Source organism: Harpegnathos saltator, unplaced genomic scaffold, assembly GCF_003227715.2.
Source record: "Harpegnathos saltator strain DR-91 unplaced genomic scaffold, Hsal_v8.6 scaffold844, whole genome shotgun sequence".
In the NCBI taxonomy this organism is placed as follows: domain Eukaryota; kingdom Metazoa; phylum Arthropoda; class Insecta; order Hymenoptera; family Formicidae; genus Harpegnathos; species Harpegnathos saltator.
The window spans coordinates 1763415-1779734 of NW_020230698.1; positions in this window are offsets into that span (position 1 = coordinate 1763415).

The window sequence follows — 16320 nt, forward strand, 5'->3', positions numbered from 1 at the left end:
TTGTCGAGCGCGTCACAGACGGCGGGAAAGATGATATAGCCGCCGCGTGGACGAGATAGAGGACCGAGGGCTTTTTAAGCTTTCGTTGCCACTTGTGCGGGTCAGTCTGCAAAAAGACTTAATTAATGACCAGCCTCTCCCTAAGGGCGTCCGCGGGACAGCGAGGAGGAGAGACGAGGTGAGCGAGAAGCAGTGAGATGACGGAGTGCCCTCCGAGGAACGACCCTCGATGCAAACTCCTCGTATGAATATGTCTCTGCTAATTCAAACTTCGTCCCAGAGGTAGATGCCGCCTGTTTACGGGGAATATTAAAAACTTTAACGTCGTCTGCTTGACCGGCTTCGTCGAAAGCGTCGTTGCGCGCTCGCGCATGTATCTGTGCGCGCGCGCGCGCGCGTATGTGTGCGGGAGAACGCGGTCGTCTATATAGGTGCGTATATAATTTCTCGTATCGTGTAGGCGCGTATATTCCGAAACGGAGACCACCGCCGCCGCCGCCGCCGCCGCCGCCGCCTTCGTCGCCGGCGGCTGTGGACGCTCGATTTGTCGCGAAATTTTCCCCGGACCTGGCGAAGCTCACCCTGTCCCCATCCCGCCATCCCGCGCGACGCGTTCGCAGAAGGACAAAGTTTTCCACCTTCTTCCCTCACCCTCACCCTCTCCCCCTCCTAGCTAAGCTGGTCGGCCTTCGTGTGGCAATTGAACGCGGTCATTCCGCACTTTCTTTCCGCGTGCGCGTTTACTGCTACTCGGTAATTTTACGAGCTCCGTCTTCTTCTTTCTCTTCTTCTCCGTTTCCTTTTTTCTTCTCTGCCGACAGGATGCGATCGTATAAGGGTGCCGCTGAGACATGTACAATTCAGTTAGAGGTCGCCGTAAGGGTGGTTTTACGTCATATCATACCACCCCGGCCCTCGTGCCCGCCGTCTTCCTCCGGCCGATATTTTATTTAGGCGATAATTGAAAATTCCACGGAATACGACCGATGGATTTGTCACCAAGGAAGGTTTTACACCTCCCCTGAATTTGCCATAGCGTCTACCCCGCGCGTCGCCGCCGCCGCCGCCGTCGTCCTGCGCCCTCTCTTCGCTCGCCATGCCCGTGGCGTGTCGTAACGTCGCGGAAAGCGAGGAGGAGATCGTCCGAGGAGATGGCGATATCACGGCTTTATTGACTGCTGCGCATGATGCTGTTTCGGTAATCGCGCGTCTGTTCCGGAGAAACTCGCGATCCGTCACTTTCCCTCTCCTTTTGTCTAGAAACGTAGAGAGAGAGAGAGAGAGAGAGAGAGAGAGAGAGAGAGAGAGAGAGAGAGAGAGCGGGAAGGGGGACAATGGCTCCTTTCAACGCGATGCAAAATATTTCCAAGCGGATAATCACACCTCTGGCAAAATACGTCGACGTAAAAAGCGCGCGAGGGTGATTTTTACAGAACGATCTTGCATCGCGTCAATTTCTCAGCTGACAAAGTCAATTGTTTTCCTCGCTGCTCGATGTGAACCGAGCGGGTCCCATTCGTTAATTGTTATCGAAGCGCACCTGCGCGTGAACTCTCGCCAAAGTCATATCTCGCGGCAAAGTGGACTTTATATCGCGGGTAAATCGGAAAACGTTTATTCGGGGATCGTATTTGTCTTTCCGCGAGTTAGGGGCGTTTCTTCGCTCGCCAGGCGCTCGTCAGAGGGCGATACATCTTGGCGGCTGGTCCACCGTCCGCCGTGGAAGCGACGAAATTTTGGCGGTCGGTGCCGTTGTGAGGGCGAGAGAGAGAGAGAGAGAGAGAGAGAGAGAGAGAGAGAGAGAGGAGAGAGAAAGAGAGAGGGAGAGAGGAGAGACGCACCGCACTTACCGCGGCGAACGTGAGCGGATACGTGGAAACGTGAAAACGTGTGTGGAAAAGCGCGTGGAGGTCGGAACGAGCGCGCGAGGTCGGGGGTGAGGGCGAGTGTGGATTGAGGGGACCCCATGGAGTCGTGAAATCCATCAGACCAGGCCTCGAGCCCCGTTTGCTGGCGCTACTTACGGCGGTGCGGCGAGAACGGCATCAACGGGACTGAGGAGACCCGGAGAAGATGTCGAGGCGGCGGAGGGGTGCTTGAGGGCCAAGAATAAAATATCATCCACGGTATGTCCCCTTTGAGAACGCAACATCTTTCTCCATCCTCTCCGCTTTTTTGCTCCTTCGCATCTCCAAGGCCTCACACTCACCGACTCTCTCTTTCCCTTCCCCCCCCTGTCTCTCTCTCTCTCTCTCTCTCTCTCTCTCTCTCTCTCTCTCTCTCTCACCTCCGTTCACCTTACGTTACGTTCCGAATGCGCGTCGCTGCCGGCGAGTGCACGCGCTTGTTATTCGTGTTTCCCAGCTTTGGCTCGGCGACGCGCGTCGCCCGCGGAATCCGCTGCGTGGAGTTTTCCACAGGAGCGCCGATGGAGCGCGTCGCGAGTGCGTTCTGAAATTTGCACGACGCCTCGCCGGGTGTTCGCGCTCTCCCGGCTGTAAACTTGACGATAGGAATGCTTTGAAGTATCGCTCGGGGTCACGAGTACGATGGCCGGGCTGAGGCGGTCGCGAGATCGTTGAAACGACGCGTAGATCGACGGACGGCCGAGAACGCGTCAAAGTTCGACATCGTGTCCACTCGATCGCGCGATGCTGTCTCTCCGCTCGATCGACAGGATCGCGCGTTCTTCCGAATCCGGTCGGCTCTCTCGGCGGAACAGCTTGGTCGCGGACCACTCCGGAATCCATATAAAGTCGCGCGCGCCCCGGGTTTGCTCACGGCGAAATTCTTCGGCCGCGGGGGATCGCGCGCGAAGACAAGGACTCTGCGAGAGCAGAGAGGCGGTCCTTAAATCTGAAAAATTAAATTATATCGCCGTAAAGAACGATGCCCGTGGGTTTAGTGTCTCGTAGATGGGGCCGACTGACGTGTATACGGCGCGGAGATCGTTGAATAAAAACAGCATTAGTCCGTGCATAATGTATGGATGATGGCGACGCGTCTTGTGCCGGCGCGAGGTTCGTACGCGCGCCGGAGGGGCGGGGGCGGGGAGCTCGGGCCAAGTAGCCGACTAGCTAAGGGAACTATACGAGAATGCTGGGAGTCGTAAAGCCCGCGACTGCTCGCACCTCGCCCGTTATAATAATTTAGTTCATGAAATTCGTCCTCGTAGCTGGCCGGTATCAAAGCTGCCGCTGCAGCTGCGGAGCGGACGCGCACGTTCCAATTGCAGCAACAAGCAGGAAATGCGCGCACGTGTGACGGAGGAATTTCTACGCGAGACAGACAGTCAAACGCGTCGCTGTTTCGCATAGAAAGTTCCCGCGATTTTGTGTAGGTTTGCCAGCGGAATTTTCAAATTCGTCCTATACGATCCGTTTGTTGCGACAACAGTCGGAAATCCCATTCTTGTCAGACACACACACACACACATACACACACACACACACACACACGCACACGGCTTCTCTGTTTAGGATACACGCGAAAGGGTACTCGCGTACTTTCTTTTCAGTCGGTGACGCCGGTGCAATTAAAAATCAAGAGGCGTTTTAGTACACACGGTAAAGAACAAACCTGCACGGAGAAAAAGATTTGCTAATATAGGGACAACTAAAAATATCAGCTACGGCAGCAAATTTGCTTGCTTTCACAGCAAAGGATTTAGTTATGATAACCAAAAAATTTGCTAATATATGATATATTAGCGAATCTTTTTAGCTATCGCAATTAAATCTTTTGCTATAAAAGCAAGCAAATTTACTCTTGCCGCTGATATTTTTAGCTGTCTGTATATTAGCAAATCTTTATTTTCCGCGTGCGTAGAAAAAATATCGGTTAAACTTTGGGTTTCCCATTTCGAATTGCGTATTTGACACGTCGCGCTTTTAACTCGAATCCGCGTAGATTTCGGGAAATTCGATTAGACCCCAATTAGAAGTTTTCCTGGGAGGCGTCGCCCATCGCGAAATGTTCGCGGATGACGCGGACAAGCGCGTTACATGTCGCCTTTGAGGCGGTCGCGGAGAGAGTTGAACTTCATCCTCGAGGCGAATCCGGCGCTTTGGAAAAAAATCTTTCGAGTAGGCGGGTGCACGAGGAGAGCAGACAGCTGCCACGAGGAATCGCGCGCGAGAGACATCGCAGGACGCAGAATTTAGACGTGAAATCAGCGTAAAGGGTGCGGCGGGCGCGGATAAAAAAATGTATTATTACTCGGCTCGGCGCGAGATAGCGATTTGATTTGTCAAACGCGAAATCCTATCATCTCCATACTACAGGACTTTTCACTTCGGCTCTTTGATTAAAATGCGAGCTTAATCATCGCACTCTGCCGCCACCTGGGGACTTCGCTCGCCGCCCCCGCCTCCGCAGCTCCCGCGTCCTTCGCGCCCTCCGGGTGTATAGGGCCTCGCGTTGCTACCTTTTCTCTCCCTGCCGCGCCGCGCGTCTCAACGAAAGCTGGAAAACCAGAAGGATAATGCATGACGCGCTCTTTTGTTGCTCCGCGGTGACAGAGAGGCGTGAGGACGGGGGGAGGGAGAAGGAAGAGGAGGAGGAGGAGGAGGAGGTAGCGAGGAGGAGCAACGAGAAATAAGCAGCAAGAGAAAGAGAGCGAGAGAGCGGGAGAGTCTCTCTCTCTCTCTCTCTCTTCCTGCCTTCCTGTTTTAAGATATTAAAATGTGTCATCAGCTGATGCCTTCGTTACTGCATCGTGATGGATCCTGCTCGCCGTCTCCTTCCCGGCGACGTGTTTCTGCGTCCTCGTTTCTCCTCCTCCTCCTCCTCCTCCTCCTCCTCCTCCTCCTCCTTCGCGCTGCTCCCGTATACCTCTACTTTAATTATGAGAATGCTACTTGGGTTTGATCAAAAGAGTGGATATTTTGCCTCGCGTGTATCTTCGCCGGTGAACGATAAACTTTAACACCTGGACGCTGTAAAGAGAGAGAGAGAGAGAGAGAGAGAGAGAGAGAGAGTAACGCGTTTCTTCTTATATTAACGTGTCGATGCTCACTCGCTGAATGTCAGTCGATAGCCGGGGTTCAATCCCGTGTGTTGTCGCTTGTTATCTCTTACCTCCACGCACTTAATAATTTACGTAATTTCTTCAACCGTAAAAAATACTTTTCCCGATTGTCTCGACGCGTCTTGCGCTCGACTGTCGTCATGACGAGCGGAACTAACTATAATGCTGAAAATCGAAGCTCACCGTGTGATAGGACAAGACACGAGTCTTACGGTTGCTACTATCGGAAGAGGAGGAAGAAGAGCGGAGGAGGAGGAGGAGGAGGAGGAAGGGGTGACGATCGACAATCGTCAGCTTTCCAATTTTCGATAAATCATCTCGAGACGACCGTGCGAGGCGTCAATAGATCCGCGACGATATTGGGGGGAGGTGTAAGGCGTCGGCGAAGAGTGTAGGATGAGCGGGGGAGTCGGTGGCGAAGGTGGAGGGTGGAAGACGAACAGGAGGAAGGAGTGGTTCTCGGGGCTTCGCGCGCGCGAGAGAGAGAGAGAGAGAGAGAGAGAGAGAGAGAGAGAGAGAGAGAGAGGGAGAGAGCGGAGGGGGGAGGGAGGGAAGGAGCGAGAGGGTGGGTAGGCGAAGTAGTAAGGGAAGGGGATGGGGAGGGGGTGCAATTTCCGCGGCTCGTGATTGGGGCAGCCTCCTCGGGGAGCAAAAACTCCATCTACAAATGAACAGCCGTGACAAGAGCCATAATTTCTCGGGGCTGAGCCGCAGCTACCGTGGCTTCTGCCAGCCGCAACCTTCCTTTTCGTTTCTGACATGATCTTATATACGCGCGCTGTGGCACTGGCAGCGTGTCGAACAACTCAAGAATTCAGGCCTTAAAGAAGCTCTCGTTGTCGAGACGCTCGTATACGTTCGGAATATCCGCGGACTTTTCGCGATCACGAGCTCAGGGGCGTATCAACCCTGCGCCTGCTCGCGCGCGCGCGCGCGCGAAATGTCGCGAGGAGCGACACGTCGCATCATTGTACACGGCATATCTCCGCCATTAGGACTCGTCAGTGACATCGTCAAAGACGCGTCGCAGTCATCGGGTACTCCGTTTCTCCGTGTGACGCGAGGAAACGTCGCGAGCGAGAAACGTCGTCTCGGCACGTTGATGAAACTGCGTGGCGAGAACAAGCGTCGGGGAGAGACGAAAATACGAGGACACGAGCGTGACGTTCGGGGTCAGGAGGAGGAGGAGGAGGAGGAGGGGAGGTGAATTTGCGCACCGGCAAATCTAGAGTCTCGTATATTTCCGATACGCTCTCGTCGGCGCGTGTAACGGGCGTGGGCGACTTCCTCCGAGACGCGCGCGCGCGCGGGGGGCCTTCTTGATGGAGGCGACTTTTCGGAAAGTTTCTTTCGACGGCAAGCCAGCCCGTGTCGATCCCGGCGTCGAGCTTCACTTATATTTCAAGAGTATCCTCTCTCGTTCTCGATTTAAAACTGCACGACGAGCGTTATACGTTGCGACCGCAGTTTCGCGGGCGCAGCTCGCCGCGGCACCGCTCGGTCGATCTATCAGTGGCAATTCCGGGCTGCAACCGAGTACACGGTTATTCGCGCGAGGCGTTGCGAGGGAGGGTGTGGACGGGGTGTGGGGGGGCACCATTTTCCGGTGAATTTCTCGGTTGGTAATCCTGCCACGTCTGCGGAAGCGAGCCCGACCCTCCGATCCTAACCGGATCACGCCTCGAGGATGATGTATGATTGTGCCCGCGAAAAAATTAAACGTACATTTGATAAATAGAGTTGGCAGCAGTGACTGTGCGCCCGCGACGGCGAGGAGGGCGAGGGAAGAAGGAAGGAAGGAAGGAAGCGAAAAGGTCGGTCGGAGAGCTATAGAAGCGCCCGACGTTGCCCGGTTTCTATATAGCCTCGGCCAGCTCGACCTAGCCGCGCGCGCGCGCGCGCGCGCGCGCGCCTTTCGGTTTTCCTCCGAAATTCCGGCGTCCCGCGGGACAGACCGACGCGCACTCGGCGGTTCCGCGCTGGAGATCGCGTTCGTTCGATCACACTTTCCGTAAATCATTAAAGCCTTTTAGCACGTTCGGCTCCGCCGACGAGACCCGCGTGTCATTGCGTTTCTTCTTTTTTCTTTTCGGATCGAGCTGTCGCTCCGCGGAAACGCTCGTGCTGATATTTGCGCGTCCGCGGAAGTTCCATCTTGGCTGGAGCTTTCGGCGAAATTCAAGGAGTATCCGCGATACGTGAGAATATCGTTCGCTCCGCGGAATCGACACACACACACACACACACACACACACACACACACACACACACACACACACACACACACACACACACATCCCGTCGCACACGCATCCCGCTGTGCGCAAAAGCAGTTCTCGTTGTTTGTCTCACTTTGAGGGACTCGATGATCGCGCATCGCGTCGTGAGTTTCGAGAATGTTTCCCCTCTCTCGTGCTCTCTCAGCTGGGGTCCAGCCGAGAGACGCGACGCGTTTGAGCGCGTGAGAAGAACGCGCGCGCGTGATATACGTGGAATGTCGCTTGTTTCCTTTTTCCTTCTTCCACATAACTCGGTTACACCTCACCGAATCCAAGTGACAATCTATAGCAGAACGACTCGTGGCTGACGCGAACTCTTGCGAGAGAGTAGATCAGTTTCCAAAGTCCAAGTTCGGCCCCGAAGGAACTGACCTCTATTACGCGGGGTTAACCGCTTGGCATTCTCACTTCCGACAAGACTTTGATTGGTCTCCCAATCCTATTAATCCTACCCACCGAGCCTTTATGACATTTCGCCTTCTTCCGCCGCAATCTACAAGTTTCGCGCGCGCGCTCGTTCTTCTCGGAAGATGATACTTTTATACGAAGGACGAACAATTGGAGTTGGCGTCGATTTATTTTTAGGATTTATTTAAGGACCTTTAACTCGGCTTTTGTCAATTGGACATTCGACGCGCAGCGTCGAGAAATATGTATTTCAACGCGGTGGAATGTCGCGCGCGTTACGCGATGGTGACAAGAACAACGGGGCGCGACTTCCGCGCGAGAAATACGTACGTTCCACGTACGTTTGGCAGCGCCGAAGTTTAGTCTGGCGTATTCCTTCGACGCTCCCCGAACAAATGTCACCGTGAGCGGGAGGAGCTGTCGCATTCGTATGCGTTATTTGCAGAATATTCGTCGGGCGCCCGAGATATTTTTCATCGCGTGCCGATTTTCACGTTTACCCGATTTCGAGGCGGGAAAGCGTATAGATCAGATCCGTGTAGAGTATACCATTTTCCTCGTGCATTCCGCGTTTCAAAGCATATGCAGATGGATAGATGGAAACCTGTGACGTCGGTTCCCGCCTCGCCGTGCTGTCTCCGGAGACGCCGTGCGTCGCGACCCTAAATAATACACGAGCATATTTTTCTATCGCACATACGAGATGTCGTTGGCGCCGTTGGAAATGCGCGATTGTCAGCGTCCCAATTTATTTTCGACCGCCGGAAGACACCCGGCAAAAAAGCCGCTATAAATTTGAATTATCGCGAGAGACGAGTCCTCGCGGGCGGGAGGAGCGCCGGGAGGGAAGTTGCGACAGAGCTTGCGTCTCGTAACGAAGCTCGCGAGATCGCGAGTAACATTGTTCGACGTGGCGCTTCAGAAGTACAAAATTTCGCAGATATTCGCTCGTAATTCGTTCAGGTTTACGATGAATACGCGCGAGTAGGACTCTGCGCCTGAAATGCGTCCGCGGTGAGACGCAGGAACGACGTAATTCGTCCCGGCTTTGACAAGCGGCAACTTGCGCCTGACGCTTGCGGCGACAAAAGGCGTACACCGTTTTGCCGGGATGAATTTTGTATTAAAGTATATCTTTTACGTCTATACGGCGGTCTATACGACGTCGGGCAAAGTTCAGACGCGAACGACAATTTCGCGGGGGGGAAACTTTATCCCGTCGGAGTACCATGCGCCGCCCGTGAGGTTGGAATAGAAGACGAGGCGAGATTCCCGGGCTTATGAGAAAAAGCGGCGAGCAGTGAGCGAGCGATTTTCGCGGGCGATATTAAAACTGTATGAAGATAAATATCGCCTCGGCTGAGAGAAACTTGAAGAACCGAGTATTAAGTAATGAATCACGAAGACGCGTCGTTGAGTTACGATCGTGCATTACGTTGCGTGATGAGAGAGACACTTCCACACTTGCGCGTCCCTCCCGAACTGACGTGCGTTACTGCGTAAATCGTAATTGCTCCGCTCGATTCAGAAAGAAGATTCGATGCTAACCACGTGCGGATACTTCTCGAAAAGGATACTTCGCTCCGGCGAGGAGAGTCACCGCGTGCCGATTCGACTACCGAGCGACTTGCCGTTTCTTACGTACGTTCAAGTCCCGTTCCCAGCCCTTTCTCACGTCGTGATTTCACGACGTGAGGAAAAGCTACCCCGGAAGAGTCGATCCTCGAAAGGGCACGCATATTCCATAAAATAAACAATTTCATAAATGATTACGCGTCGACAGCGTAGCAGCCGGGTCCCGTCCCCCTCGCGCGTCACGCCCTTCTTCACGCGACCCCACGGCGCGCGTCTCGGAGCGGCGTGCAACGCGCGGCGCGCGCGACGCCGCTCGCCTCGCAAAATTGATCTCAAAACGATATCGGGGGCTTTTTGCTTAACGCGAACGTTAGGCGAAGTCGATGGCCCTACGGATGGCCGCAGCCGCAGCGCGTTCTCATCGCGCAGGTGCAGGAGGCCGGAGCGCTGCTCCGCAATTAAGAGCGAGGTCCCTGCAAATTAAGAGTTAAGGTGCATAGGTAGCCCCGTCGCCTGGGGTGGGAGCCCAGGCGGCTGGCGGATTGCAGGGGGGTTGAAGCTGCGAAGGCGGTACCGGACACGCCCCTGGTGACCGTACGCGCAACCACTGTGCGCCTTTCCTTGCGATATTCCACCTATATACCCCTGAAAACCCTAGTACACCCCGGCTATCTCTCTATTCCTACTCACTCCACCCCCTTTGCAGCCGGCAAGACGGCCGGGGTATGCACAGGATCGGCGCAGAGGGCGCGAACCCTGCTCTGCACCGCGCGTGCACCGCGCATCCTCTTCGATATCTTTTTATTATTATACCGAAAGTACGGCCGCCATTAATCCCTGTGCCCTCCCCCCTTTCGATGCTGCGAAATCGGGGGAGCCGCGGAGGGTGGAAGTAGATACCGGAGCGCGCTCTTCGGCGTAGGTATAACGTATGGCTTTCTAGGCGAGAGCGCGCACACACGCTCGCATGATTCCGTGCCGCTTCGCGACACATCTTGTCGCGTCTCACTCGCCGTGCCCTTCGTTTCGCAATCTCTTGCCTTTCTCTCTTTCTCTTTCTCCCTCCCTCCCCCCCCCCTCTCTCTCTATCTCTCTATCTCTCTATCTCTCTCTCTCTCTGTCTCTCTCCCATGTCTATTAATCAAAGTTTCTATCAACCTACATGGGATGTCGCGGAGACTTTGGCGAATCGAGCCTCGTCTGCGATATCTTGTCAACAGTTGATATTCAAGTCCCTTCGTTTCGCAACCCTTTGCCTCTTTCTCTCTCTCTCTCTCTCTCTCTCTCTCTCTGTCTTTCCTTTGCATCTTTCCAAATTTTCAAATTTCTATCCACCTACGTGGGTTTGTCGCGAGGACTGTGGAAATCGAGTGAGTCTCTGTCGTTTCTTAACGTAACGTCGATAGCGGACACATTCAGAATTTTCGACCTCCCTCCCCCTCGGCGCAACACAAGAGGAAGAGGAGAACCCGTCATCGACGGTACATTGACGAGACGGCACGTCGACGTGAATGAGAGACGGCCGGATCGTAGCGATTTACGTCCGAGTGATCTTAAGCTCGACGAGAAGGAAGCGAGTGCCGCGCGATCAGAATGAGCGGCGATACGAGTGGTATCGCCGATGGATTAGCTGCCAATCTCTACTACATTTTGGGAATGAGATGTGTGCGTGCGGGCGAACGAGCGCGAGGTTTCCCGATACTTTTGGGAGGGCACGAGCGCAGAGCGGTAATTACGGGAGTCGGAAAGTCGTCAGCCTCGGTCATAACTTCGGCGGGATTCCCAGGAGGGCCCGGGTGCAATTTGTCGGTAGGCTCGGGGACAGAAAAGGACCGGCCGCGATTATTTGGGGCGCTCGGATGCAGGATGCAAACAACGAGGACGAGGGACGCCGAACAAATGACGTGCGTCTGCTTGTGCATTCGTCTCATTCCGTCGATCGTATGTTCCCGTCTGTTTCGGAGATTCGCTCGCCGTTGCAAAATCGCGCCCGGCCGGCTGGCTGCCTGGTCGTCGGGGAGGGGGGTGGGTTTAATTGTAAGACGCGACGATTTGTTACGAGCGGACGCCTGGGACGGCCAGCGATCGTCCCGCTGTGTTATCGACGCCGTTATCAGCGTATGACGCGGGATAACGCGCGCGAGCGCGAATTTTAGCATTCTGACGACTTACAATGCAGGGGGAAGCTGATGGTCTCGCGTCATTTTGGGGGTGCGACTGGATCCTCGTTCCTGCGCGTCTGATTAGTCGACGCGTGCGGAGAATTGTTTCACAAGATATTTACGTTTGCGCATCGATAAGGTGCTCGTAACTGAAAGTTGTTGTATTATTTGAAGGATTTTAGGGTGATATGGTGAATTTTATACGAATATATGGTGTAACCTCCATATTACGTAAATTCAATCAAACTTGATGCAACGTTAAGATTCCTACAAACTTCGAAAGATGTTCGGCCAAGCTGTTAACTAATCTCGTGTTGCGACGTACTAATTTTTACTTCGGCACAGATATATCTTAATTATGGCGTGTCGCTCAATAAAAACCGAATATCACACCTCGGGATTAAAATCAGAATTTCATTATTTAACGACAGTGTGCAAAGCGCCGACTTGGCGTCGATCATATTTGCCTCACGCCACTTTGCGTCAACATCGCTCATCATTCACTGATTCCAATTATTTAAGGGGACTGGAGAGTCAGATTGCTGAAAAATCGTGTTTGTTTTTGATAATATTTTGTGACGAACTGAATAAATGTGCAAGAATGAAAATTTTAGGTATATTTATACAATATATGAAGAGTAGAAAAATTTTGTTTATTAACAAATACTCGTATAAATATACGATATATATAGCTGAAATATACTCTCCTTTTTTTTCAAGTTATCATTTTTGCAATAATATCTCGGCTCTCGGTGGTCCGATCAGAGCGAATTTTAGCTAGAAATCTTGAGGAGGCTTATCATTATCCGGTGAACCACTAGATCGAACAAAATTAACAAAATGGCAACTATTATTAGGAAAAAATTCAAAATTTTCATTTCTTTCACAATAAAAAAATTAATATCTCGAAATAAAATATTTTGACGGAGTTGTCCATGGTTTACTTGAGAGCCACATGAACAAATATTATTGCTTTAAAATTTCAAATCGATACGAAGCTCAGTTTTGGAGAAGTCACTGTAAAAAGTTGAACAATAGAATTTCGAGAAAAACGCGTTTAAAATTTAAATGGACGTATATTTATATGAGTATTTGTTTAAAAACAAAATTTTTCTGCTCTTCATATTGTTCATATTGTTCATATGTTCATATTGTTCATATTCTTCATATTGTTCATATGTTATATATATATATAAATATACGTAAAATTTTCATTCTTGCACATTTATTCAGTGCGTCGCAAAGTCATTATCAAAAACAAGCACGATTTTTCAGTAATCTAACCCTCCAGTCCCCTTAAAGGAAAATTTGAACAACCAGGCGTATGCGGCAAATAAGCGGCGATTCATGACGCGTTTGGTTCACTTTGCAAACTCGCGAGAGCTGCTCAAGCGACGATCGCTCCGCCGCAACAGCGGAGGATCGTCCATGGCGTTTCGTCTCGTCGCGTCGCGTCGCGTCGAGTGATAAAAGCGCGCGATTGATCCAGCGCGGCTCGAGGCGAGCAGCGCGCGGTGGCCGGCGATGATCCGCGGCGCGAAAAATCGCGGTCGTCGAGTTCCTGGGCGAAGCTCGCAGCGCGGCTCGCGCGCACGTTGCCGAGAGCTGCGGCATCGCACTCGGGCGGGCGCGCGCCATCAATGATTCAGGCGCAATCTCATTCCGTATGATAATCCGCGGACCCGGAGAAATATTCATCGTGGCGGTGTTCGGCGGTCCTCATGAAATTCCGTGGCTCTCGCGGCTTCTGCGCGCCTTAGGAAGGCCGCGAGGGGCCTCGGCGCCTGCTTTGCGGGATTCTCGTGTTCTCCGGCGAGGACGAGCGCGGCATCCCGTGATACATGCGGCAACATCCCGGTCGGCCGGCTTCCTCCGGCTAAGGACGTTCCGAGGCGCGGTCGCCGGACGTCCGCTTTAGCGCGTGCGCTCGCGGCGCGCGCGGGAAGATAGGAAGAAAGAAGGCACGGCAAGGGGGGGGGGAGTGAAGGAGAGGCAGCGGCGAAGGAAGAAGAAACGCGCGAGTTCTTCGCGAAAGTTTCATGCTGGCCCCGAGGTGCGCGGGAAAGCCGCGGGATTACCGCTGGCGGGGGATGATACTTTCGTGAGTCGGACACGGGTAAATGATGGATCGTCCTGGTCGTGTCGAGGAATGTAAAACTCGCGTAAATCTCGGGTTCTCTCGCGCGGCGGACCGGCGCCGCCGCGCCGCGCCGCGCCGGGCGGGGTATCTCACGTACTTTGCACTTCGTTCGCTCGCGCTCGCGCGCGCTCGCGCCCGCGAGTTTCCGTCCGCTATCTGTTTCGTGACAGTCGTACCGATGAGAAGTGCTGCGAGGGCGCGCCCCGGCGAGCTTTAAATGAGTCGTTGCGCGCGAGCGATTCTTAACCTTCCCGCCGCCACGCCGTCGCGGCTCGGTCCCGCTCTCTGAGCGGTCGTTTACGGACTTTCTTCCGCATCGCCCGGCCGAGACGCGAGCTTCCGTTGGAAAATTGCTCGATTCGAGTTATGATGTGTGTTTTGGAATCCAATCAGATTTACGCGCTTTACGACATTCGCAAAGCAGCTTCGTCTGTCGGGCGTAGCCCGACTTGGCTTGTAGTTGCTAGTAGAGCAGCTTTTCCACTTATTTGAATAATCGTTGATCACGTCGACTGGCATATGAAGAATTATCTTGTTATTGTTGCATTCAGCGGACAAGTTGTTCCGTATCCGGCTGAGTCGATGGCGAGAGGAAAGTTTACGCGTCCTCGCATTGAATTGTAGATAACGCAAATTGGAACGAGCACTGCCATTGTCACTCCTCGATTGTCTCGAATTGAGAGAGATGGTTCTGCGCGGTGTCTCCGTGTGTGCGTCTTTCTACTTGAACACAAAATACAATTTTTTATGTAGAACTATATGCAGGATCACAGAATGTTATCACAGATAAGAGACAGATTGGGTGATTCCATTTAGAGACTGGTAGTAGTTTTCGTCTTACAGGCCGGCGCGATTTTCGTCGGACCGGTGCTCGGTGCAGCTTCCAAGCGGAACAGGAAAGCACGATGAGGATTTCACTGAGAAATCACATCGAAATGACGAGGAAAGCTTTCATGACGATTCGATCGTCTTAACATCACCTTGTCGTAATCGTGCCTTTTTGTTCTGATCTTACTTCGTGGCTTCGTGGCGCGATCCTCGAGACGATCACGAAAATAGAGGTTGCGTCCGCTGTCGATACGACACAGATCGTCATCGGTCGCCGATTTATTCGCGCAAGTACGCTCTATATACGTGCGTGAGAGGACGGATGGCGGGAGGGGGGGGGGAGAGGGGAAGAATAATACGCTAAAATGATATACACGACACGGCGAGAGAATGCGAGCCGCTCGCTCGCGCGCGCGGCCGCCGATGATCTACGTGTTCTCTGGAGGGTTTCAACGAGCGCGCGTACCTGACCGAAATCCAGCACCCGACATCCTTCTGGGACCTCGGGAAGTCAAATATTTGGACGGATCGCGCCGAGTCATTGGCGGCCACACGCGGCTGTCGTGCGGCTGCCACGTGAAAATCGGCGGTTTCCGCGCGATTCAACTCGCTGCGCGATCGCTCAGCAGCGATGAGAAAGAAGGGGAAGAAGAAGAAGAAGAAGAAGAAGAAGAAGAAGAAAGGAAACATTGTGCGGAGGAGTTTCGTTGTATCCTCAGGGACGTGCTCTCTCCTCCTGCCCTTGCCCCTCTGCCGTCGCCCCGTGCGCCTCGCCAACAGCTGATTAATCGTTTCGCTCGCTCCCCGGAGAGCAGGGAGACGCATCGAGCGGCTTCTTTGTCGTTGGGAATGGCGTTTCGTACTGACTATTTCTTCGTCCGCCGTTATAAGGCACAAACCGCCCGGTCTTGACAAACATGGCGTTCCGCACGACACGCCTGCTTGGCCTGCTTGGCCTGGCCTGACCGCCTGGTCTCGCCTTCTTCTTCGCGCTTCCGAAACCGCTGAAAAGGCCGCAAAAAGGGCGAGAGTAGCTCCGATCGAGGCTGAGCGCCTCGGCTCTTTTCGTTTCCATCATTCACCATGTCGTTCCTCGAAAACTCCCGCCGATATCGGCCGCCGAGTGACTGCCGTTTCAAGAATTCACGCATCGAGCATCGCGTTTCGCCGATCTCTCGTTACGGCCCACGGCAGCATTCCGAGCAGGAACCCTTCCGGCGGGGGCAGGGGAAGCCGCCGGCGGTTCTCGAAGGGGAGTCGTCGAAATGCCGATTACGACGCGCGGGACAGTTTGCGTTAAGCGCCCGAGGTCGTCCCCGCACTGCGGCGCGGCGCGGCGCGGCGCAGCGCGGCGCGGCGTCCGCGGTGCAGCTTAATTTGTTTATTTGCCGGAGAGCGCGGGGGTAGCCCCCGTTACGAAGGGGATGAGCGGACGGACGAGCTGGTGGACGCGGTAGCGAGGGGAGGAGAAGGCGCGCGGCTGAATTGCAGCGCGATACAATGTTTTATTTAAATACGTCGCTGCGATCCGGCTCCGCGCCCCCATGGGTGTCCTGGACGGTAGCTGCCTACACTTAATATGGGAAGCGACAGACTCATTTTTATTTCTCAGTCCCATGGAAACCGACGGCGGCGGACCTTCTTCGTTTTTCCGCCGCCTCTTCCTCCTGCTCCCTTCCCCCGGCACCCGCCTCCGACCCCCCGCCGCGATTTTATGAGTTCCGTATATGTACGCCAGCGCGTCGTAAAGCAGTATTCTGCATTTCGATAGTGCGTGCGATATTTCGCCGTTGACGTTTACGACTGGCGAAATCGACGTATCATCGCGACGATCGGCTCGCTTTCACGCGGCAAATTAGCGTCCCTTCCGCGCGTCAGCCGTGGTGGAAATTCGCGAAA